Source organism: Salmo salar, chromosome 03 (genome assembly GCF_965601325.2).
Source record: "Salmo salar chromosome 03, fSalSal1, whole genome shotgun sequence".
Taxonomy (NCBI): Eukaryota; Metazoa; Chordata; class Actinopteri; order Salmoniformes; family Salmonidae; genus Salmo; species Salmo salar.
The window spans coordinates 103,775,001-103,785,000 of NC_138293.1; the positions used below are offsets into that span (position 1 = coordinate 103,775,001).

The 10,000-nt window shown below is 42.8% G+C and overlaps 1 protein-coding gene across 1 annotated transcript in view; it reads left to right on the top strand.

The window, feature by feature from the left end:
- Positions 1-10,000, top strand: part of LOC123743349 (protein kinase C beta type-like) — a 138,400-nt gene that overhangs the window by 96,071 nt on the left and 32,329 nt on the right. The window lies entirely within an intron of this gene.

The window sequence follows — 10,000 nt, forward strand, 5'->3', positions numbered from 1 at the left end:
TTGGGATTATGGTTCATTGTTTACCTAGCGAGCTAACGCGTAAACTGGCTGGCTAGTTAGCTAACGTTACGTGTATGTCCTTATTATTCGTATCTCAGAGCCATTTGCTTAGCTAGCTATAGCCTCTCTGTTAGCTAGGCTAACATCGAACCTGGTTGGTTAGCTACCTACAGATTAACGTCATGAGTTGGGATTATGGTTCATTTTTTTACCTAGCTAGCTAGCTAGCTACATGTCTTAACAAAACACTCCAATATGTAATCATTTCGGATGAGTGTGCCAGAGAGCGTAGAATAACTGATGAATTTACAATCTACGGCCGGTGTCTGTAAAGTCATCGGACAGAGCGTCCGTCCGGTGTGAGCTCTGAACGCGAAATGTTCTGAATTTACAAATGGACAACTCTGATCCTTCCTGCTCTCTCCATCCTGGGTATTTCATTTTTTATTTGGTTTATTTAAAAAATAAAATCTTCATTTTTTTCTCCCCATATTTCGTGGTAGTTACAGTCTTGTCTCATCGCTGCAACTTCGGGTACGGACTCGTGAGAGGCGAAGGTCGAGAGCCATGGGTCCTCCGGAAAAACAACCCAGCCAAGCCGCTCTGCTTCTTGACACAACGCCCAGTTAACCCGGAAGCGAGCCGCACCAATGTGTCGGAGGAAAACACCACAGGAATTCACCGCCGGGCCAAACCCTCTCCCCTAACCCGGACGACGCTGGGACAATTGTTTGCCACCCCATGGGTCTCCCAGTCGCGGCCGGCTGCGATAGAGCCTGGACTCGAAACCCAGAATCCTTTGTGTTTCTACTCTGAATGTAGGGAGGTGGTTGTTGACTCACTCTGACCCTTCCTGCTCTCTACATCCTGGGTATTTATACTCTGGCGTAGGCCGTACAGCCCCCTTTTATATAACATACACACACACACACACACACACACACACACACACACACACACACACACACACACACACACACACACACACACACACACACACACACACACACACACACACACACACACACACACACACACACACACACACACACACACACACACACACACACACACACACACACACACACACACACACACACACACACACACACACACACACACACACTCTCTCACTGGCTCTAAAGGTGAGCTTCTGATATTATCTTCTCCTGGAAAAACCTTTCAGTCTTTTAACTGCTGCTTTACGCCCTGTCTGTCTGTCTGTCTGTCTGTCTGTCTGTCTGTCTGTCTGTCTGTCTGTCTGTCTGTCTGTCTGTCTGTCTGTCAATTCAAATTTATTCAAGGGTCTTTGTTGTCATGGGAAACATGTGTTAACGTTGCCAAAGCAAGTGGAGTAGATAATTAACAAAAGGTAAATAAACAATAAAACTGAACAGTAAACATTACACTGACAGAAGTTCCAGAAGAATAATGACATTACTAATGTAATATTATGTCTATATACAGTGTTGTAATGATGTACAAATAGTTAAAGTACAAAAGGGAAAATAAATAAACATAAATATGGGTTTTCAGTCTCTTGGTTCCAGCTTTGATGCACCTGTACTGACCTCTCCTTCTGGATGATAGCGGGGTGAACAGGCAGTGGCTCGGGTGGTTGTTGTCCTTGATGATCTTTTTGGCCTTCCAAAGGTGTTTGTTCTTCACTGGTTGACCTTTTCTTGTGGCAACAGGTCACAGATCTTGCTGCTGTGATGTCACACTGTGGTATTTCACCCAGTAGATATGAGAGTTTATCAAAATTGGGTTTGTTTTTGAATTTTGTGTATCTGTGTAATCTGAGGGAAATATGTGTCTCTTGGCAGGAAGTTAGGAAGTACAGCTCAGTTTCCACCTCATTTTGTGGGCAGTGTTGCACATAGCCTGTCTTCTCTTGAGAGCCAGGTCTGCCTTCGGTGGCCTTTCTCAATAGCAAGGCTACGCTCACTGAGTCTGTACATAGTCAAAGCTTTCCTTAAGTTTGGGTCAGTCACAGAGGTCAGGTATTCTGCCACAGTGTACTCTCTGTTTAGGGACAAATAGCATTCTAGTTTGCTCTGGTTTTTGTTGTTAATTCTTTCCATTGTGTCAAGTAATTATCTTTTTGTTTTCTCATGATTTGGTTGGGTCTAATTGTGTTGCTGTCCTGGGGCTCTGTGGGGTCTGTTTGTGTTTGTGAACAGAGCCCCAGGACCAGCTTGCTTAGGGGACTCTTCTCCAGGTTCATCTCTCTGTAGGTGATGGCTTTGTTATGGAAGGTTTGGGAATCGTTTCCTTTTTAGGTGGTTGTTGAATTTAACAGCTCTTTTCTGGATTGTGTGTGCTCTAGGGCAACAGTGTCTAGATGAAATTTTTATTTGTGGTCCTTGGCGACTGGACCTTTTTTGGAACACTGTTATTTTTGTCTTACTGAGATGTACTGTCAGGGCCCAGGTCTGGCAGGGCCCAGGTCTGTCAAGGCCCAGGTCTGACAGAATCTGTGCAGAAGATCTAGGTGCTGCTGTAGGTCCTCCTTGGTTGGGGACTGAAGCACCAGATCATCAGTAAACAGTAGACATTTGACTTCAGATTCTAGTAGGGTGAGGCCGGGTGCTGCAGACTGTTCTAGTGCCCTCGCCAATTCTCTCCCCACCTATCCCCCTCTCTCTCCACCTCTTCCTCTCTCCCTCTCTCCCCACCTATCCCCCTCTCTCTCCACCTCTTCCTCTCTCCCTCTCTCCCCACCTATCCCCCTCTCTCTCCACCTCTTCCTCTCTCTCCACCTCTTCCTCTCTCCCCACCTATCCCTCTCTCTCTCCACCTCTTCCTCTCTCTCTACCTCTTCCTCTTCCTCTCTCCCTCTCTCCCCACCTATCCCCCTCTCTCTCCACCTCTTCCTCTCTCCCTCTCTCCCCACCTATCCCCCTCTCTCTCCACCTCTTCCTCTCTCTCCACCTCTTCCTCTCTCCCCACCTATCCCTCTCTCTCTCCACCTCTTCCTCTCCCTCTTCCTCTTCCTCTCTCCCCACCTATCTCTCTCTACCTCTCCACCTCTTCCTCTCTCCCTCTCTCCCCCACCTATCCCTCTCTCTCTCCACCCTCTTCCTCTACCTCTTCCTCTCCCTCTTCCTCTTCCTCTCTCCCTCTTCCTCTCTCTCTCACCTCTTCCTCTTCCTCTCTCCCTCTTCCCGTCTCAGTCTATTCAGTGGATTGTTTCTCTTGTTCCCTCTCTTTAGTTAGTTGACACTGTCAAGGTTGAGTTTAGCCTGTTTGTTGTTACTCAACAAGACTGTTTCAGGCAATATCATCCACTCGATCCTCCTCCCTTCTCTCTCTCTATAAACAAATAAAATTACGTTTTCAAATGCTCTGAATACAACAGGTGTAATAAACCTTAGAGTGAAATTAAATTCTTGCTTACAAGCCCTTAAACCAATAAGGCAGTTTTAAGAAAATAGAGTTAAGAAAATATTTACTAAATAAACTTTAAGTAAAAAAAAAATACAATTTAAATAACACAATTAAAACAACTATAATTTTAGATTCATTTTGGCTTTTCGTTAACATGTAAATTGATGTAAATTTGGAGGAGCGAAATTGGCTTTTGGATCTCACATCCCGTCCCGTGTTTAATCATTTACATCTAGATGTTCCGCTAACCTCATGAAGCTGGTTGAGAGAATGCCAAGAGTGTGCAAAAGCTGCCATCAAGGCAAAAGGTGGCTACTTTGAAGAATCTAAAATATAAAATATATTTTGATTTGTTTAACACTTTTTTTGGTTACTACATGATTCCATATGTGTTATTTCATAGTTTTGATGTCTTCACTATTATTCTACAATGTAGAAAATAGTCAAAATAAAGAAAAACCCTTGAATGAGTAGGTGTGTCCAAACTTTTGACTTGTATAGTGTGTGTGTGTGTGTGTGTGTGTGTGTGTGTGTGTGTGTGTGTGTGTGTGTGTGTGTGTGTGTGTGTGTGTGTGTGTGTGTGTGTGTGTGTGTGTGTGTGTGTGTGATCTGTGTGACTGTTAGTTTGTGTATGCAGGCGTGGTGATGTCCCAGATTCACACACTGGCCTGGTTCTGTATCCTCACACACTGGCCTGGTTCTGTATCCTCACACACACTGGCCTGGTTCTGTATCCTCACACACACTGGCCTGGTTCTGTATCCACACACACACTGGTCTGGTTCTGTATCCTCACACACTGGCCTGGTTCTGTATCCACACACACTGGCCTGGTTCTGTCCAATCCTCACACACACTGGCCTGGTTCTGTATCCTCACACTCTGGTCTGGTTCTGTATCCTCCACGTCACACACACTGGTCTGGTTCTGTATCCTCACACACTGGTCTGTTTCTGTATCCTCACACACTGGTCCGGTTCTGTATCCTCACACACACTGGCCTGGTTCTGTATCCTCACACACACTGGCCTGGTTCTGTTATCCACACACACACTGGCCTGGTTCTGTATCCTCACACACTGGCCTGGTTCTGTATCCTCACACACTGGCCTGGAGCTCCCTCGCTCTCTTTGTCTCCACCTATTCTCTCTCTCTCTCTCTCTCTCTCTCTCTCTCTCTCTCTCTCTCTCTCTTTCAATCTCTCTCCCCATCTCCCCCTCTGTCTTTCAATCTCTCTCTCCATCTCTCTCTCTCTCTTTTTCTCTTTGTCTGTCTCTTTCTCTCTCTCTCTCTCTCTCTCTCTCTCTCTCTTCCTCTCTCTCTCTCTCTCTCTCTCTCTCTCTCTTCCTCTCTTTCTCTGTCTGTTTAGCTAGCTAGCTTGCTTATTGCATGTGTGTCCGGACACGTCGACGTTAGTATTAGTGAATTAAACTAAATGAATATTTGCAACAGGAGTTTAGATTTTTTGGTCACTGTGTCAATTCATACATTTCTCAATATTGCACCTTTCTGTTGTAGAATGAGCTAGCTTGCTGCTGCTTGCTGCTGCTGATTTTCCCAGCTAGATATTCCTCAGCATTGTGCTCGCTGGCTCAGGCGGTGAGTGGCGGCTAGCATAGCAACAGTTTTGCTATGTAAAGGGACTATTGGCAAAGCCCACAGAGATTATCGGTCGTTCTCTACTTTTGAGTACTTTTTGAGTACTTTTGGGTACCTGTTTGGGGTACTTTGGGTTACTTTAGGGCTGTTTTGGGGTGATTAGTAGGACCCTGAAAACTCATTCATTGTGTTATTAGCTCGACTTTTACTACAGTAGCTAGCTAGCTTGGCGAAGGAGTATTTATTCAGCATTTGGTGTGTACTGCAACTGCTAGCATCGTTTTAGCTAGCTAATTTTCGTGCACATTTTCGAAATGCATAAATTACTGGTCCTACAAACCACTAAACTCATTAGGTAGATGTAGAATCAAATAGTTAAGGACAGGAAGAAAACATCAAAATTAGAAAACATCAAAATTAGCTACGGATTTATAGGTTTTTTGGGTTCATTATTAATTCAGACTCTTAAGGAAGAAAGGTGGTTCATTGGACAATGTTACCTTGGTAACACTTTTCAAATGTTTATGAACTTATATGCTTCTACACCTGCATTACTTTGTCACGCCCTGACCTGAAAGAGACGTTTTTCTCTGTTTAGTTAGGTCAGGGTGTGACATGGGGTGGGCGTTCTATGTGTTGTATTTCCTATGTTTTGGCCGAGTATGGTTTCCAATCAGTGGCAGCTGTCTATCGTTGTCTCTGATTGGGAGCCCTACTTAGGCAGCCTTTTTCCCACCTGGGTTTTTGTGGGTAGTTTGTTTTCTGTTTAGTTGTCTGTTGACTGATGGAACTGTTTGCTTTTCGTTTTTGTTTCTTTGTTTAAGAGTTTCATTATTAGTAATAAATATGAGCACTCAACACGCTGCGTTTTGATCCACTCCTTTTGACGATCGTAACATACTTGCTGTTTTGGGGGTTTTTAGGCTGGGTTTCTGTAACAGCACTTTGAGATATCAGCTGATGTAAGAAGAGCTATATAAATAAATTTGATTTGAAATAAATACATTTGATTATATTGTAGCTAAAATTATTTTTTAGCTATCCCATTATTATCGATCAATAATGACGAACCTGATCGATAAGTTAGATGATCGATAAGTTAGATGATCAATAAGTTAGATGACTGATCAGTTAGATGATTGATAAGTTAGATGATTGATAAGTTAGATGATCGATAAGTTAGATGATCGATAAGTCAGATGATCGATAAGTTAGGTGATCGATAAGTTAGACGATCGATAAGTTAGATGATCGATAAGTTAGGTGATCGATAAGTTAGATGATCGATAAGTTAGACGATCGATAAGTTAGATTGGAAAGCTACTGAGGATGGTAGCTGACTCTATAGCCACTCCTATCTGTCATATCTTTACTCTGAGCCTAGAGGAAAGTCTTTGTCCTCAGGCCTGGAGGGAAGCCAAAGTCATTCCACACGAGCGGTAAATCCGGCCTTTACTGGTTCTAACAGCCGACCTATCCGCTTGCTGCCAGCTCTTAGCAAACTGTTGGGGGTTAAAAAAAAATGGTGTATGACCAAATACAATGCTGTTCCACTGTAAACAAAATAAACAACAGACTTTCAGCGTGCTTATTAGAGAAGGACTCACTCAACACTGACACGGATGACTGATGATTGGTTGAAACCAAATGATGATGATGACAACAATAAGATTGTGGGAGATGTTCTGTTAGATTTCAGTGTTGCTTTTGATATTATTGATCATAACCTGGTGTTAGGAAAAAACGTATGTGTTATGGCTTTTTCAACCACTGCCATGTTGTCTATTCAAAAGCTATCTATCTAATAGAACTTTCTTTAACGGAAGAACAAAGAAGGGCACTGCGCTCATCCACCTCTGGCCTGCTGGCCTCCCTTCCTCTGCGGAAGCACAGTTCCCGCTCAGCCCAGTCAAAACTGTTCGCTGCTCTGGCACCCCAATGGTGGAACATGCTCCCTCACGACGTCAGGACAGCGGAGTCAATCACCACCTTCCGGAGACACCTGAAACCCCACCTCTTTAAGGAATACCTGGGATAGGATTAACCTCTCTGGGCTAGGTGGCACCAAATCGTCCCACCTACGTAACAGCCAGTGCAATCCCGTGGCTCGTTATTCAAAAACCTTAGAAATGCAAAACCTTCAATTTTTCAAACATATGACTATTTTACACCATTTTAAAGATAAGACTCTCGTTAATCTAACCACACTGTCCGATTTCAAAAAGGCTTTACAACGAAAGCAAAACATTAGATTATGTCAGCAGAGTACCCAGCCAGAAATAATCAGACACCCATTTTTCAAGCTAGCATATAATGTCACATAAACCCAAACAGCTAAATGTAGCACTAACCTTTGATGATCTTCATCAGATGACAACCCTAGGACATTATGTTATACAATACATGCATGTTTTGTTCAATCAAGTTCATATTTATATCAAAAACCAGCTTTTTACATTAGCATGTGACTAGCATGTGACTAGCATTCCCACCGAACACTGCCGGTGAATTTACTAAATTACTCACGATAAACGTTCACAAAAAGCATAACAATTATTTTAAGAATTATAGATACAGAACTCCTCTATGCACTCGATATGTCCGATTTTAAAATAGCTTTTCGGTGAAAGCACATTTTGCAATATTCTCAGTAGATAGCCCGGCATCACAGGGCTAGCTATTTAGACACCCAGCAAGTTTAGCACTCATCAAAGTCAGATTTACTATAAGAAAAATGTTATTACCTTTGCTGTCTTCGTCAGAATGCACTCCCAGGACTTCTACTTCAATTTACAAATGTTGGTTTGGTCCAAAATATTCCATCGTTATATCCAAACAGCGGCGTTTTGTTCGTGCGTTCAAGACACTATCCGAAAGGGTAAATAAGGGTTACGAGCATGGCGCAATTCGTGACAAAAAAAATCGAAATATTCCATTACCGTACTTCGAAGCATGTCAACCGCTATTTAAAATCCATTTTTATGCCATTTTTCTCGTAAAAAAGCGATAATATTCTGACCGGGGAATCTGCATTTAGGTAAACAGACGAAAAAAATAAAGCATTCGGTCGACTCGGGCACGCGCCTAAGCCCACAGTACTCTGAGCGGCCACTTGCCAAACGCGATAAAGTGTTTCAGCCAGAGGCTGCCTCGATATCATTCAGCTTTTTCCCGGGCTCTGAGAGCCTATGGGAGCCGTAGGAAGTGTCACGTTAGAGCAAAGATCCTAAATCTTCAATAAAAACAGCCTAGATGAAACACATCTTGTCAGACAGGCCACTTCCTGCATGGAATCTTCTCAGGTTTTGGCCTGACATATGAGTTCTGTTATACTCACAGACACCATTCAAACAGTTTTAGAAAATTTAGGGTGTTTTCTATCCAAAGCCAATAATTATATGCATATTCTAGTTACTGGGCAGGAGTAGTAACCAGATTAAATCGGGTACGTTTTTTATCCGGCTGTGTCAATACTGCCCCCTAGCCCTAACAGGTTAAGTAATCCTTCTAACCCCCCCCCCCCCCCAAAAAAAAGATATAGATGTACTATTGTAAAGTGGTTGTTCCACTGGATATCTTAAGGTGAAGGCACCCATTTGTAAGTCGCTCTGGATAAGAGCGTCTGCTAAATGACGTAAATGTAAAATGTAAAATGGAAGCTTCTCTAATGTTAAACAAGTAAACGTGTGGTGTACCACAGGGCAGCTCTCTAAGACCCTCTACTCTTTTCAAAAACAATTTTTTACTCCAATGACCTGCCTCTGCCATTAAATATAGCTTGTATGTCCATGTATGCTTTTTGATTCAAACCTATAGGCGTCAGCAACCACAGCTAATGAAGTCACTGAAACCCTTTAACCTCTTACATCTAGACGTTCCGCTAGCGGAACACCTGCTCCAATATCCAATGATGGGCGTGGCGCGAAATACAAAGTCCTCGAAAATCCGAAAACTTCAATTTTTCAAACATATGACTATTTTACACCATTTTAAAGACAAGACTCTCCTTTATCTAACCACACTGTCCGATTTCAAAAAGGCTTTACAGCTTTTCGGTGAAAGCACATTTTGCAATATTCTGAGTAGATAGCTCGCCATCACAGGCTAGCTATTTTGACACCCACCAAGTTTGGCCCTCACCAAACTCAGATTTACTATAAGAAAAATTGGATTACCTTTGCTGTTCTTCATCAGAATGCACTCCCAGGACTTCTACTTCAATAACAAATGTTGGTTTGGTTCCAAATAATCCATAGTTATATCCAAATAGCGGCGTTTTGTTGTGCGTTCAAGACACTATCCGAAGGGTGACGAAGGGTTTCGTGACAAAAAAGGTCAAAATATTCCATTACCGTACTTCGAAGCATGTCAAACGCTGTTTAAAATCTATTTTTTATGCGATTTTTCTCGTAAAAAAAACCCGATAATATTCCGACCGGGAGTCGTTGTTTTAGTTCAAAGACTGAAAATAAAAACATGGAGTCTTCTCATGCACGCGCCCCCAGTCTCATTGTTCTCTGATCGACCACTATCCAAATGCGCTACTGTTTTTCAGCCATGGCCTGCAAAGTCATCATTCAACATTCTGCCGCCTTCTGAGAGCCTATGGGAGCCGTAGGAAGTAGGAAGTGTCACGTTACAGCAGAGATCCTCAGTTTTCAATAAAGAGAGTGTAGAAGGCCAAGAAATGGTCAGAGAGGGCGCTTCCTGTAAGGAATCTTCTCAGGTTTTGGCCTGCCAAATGAGTTCTGTTATACTCACAGACACCATTCAAACAGTTTTAGAAACTTTGGAGTGTTTTCTATCCAAAGCTAATAATTATATGCATATTCTAGTTTCTGGGCAGGAGTAATAATCAGATTAAATCGGGTACGTTTTTTATCCAGCCGTGAAAATACTGCCCCCTAGCCCTAACAAGTTAACAAAGAGTTGCAGTCTGTTTTTTTGGAAATGGGGTGGCCAGTAATAAACTGGTCCTTGAACATCTCTAAAACTAAGAGCGTTTTGTATT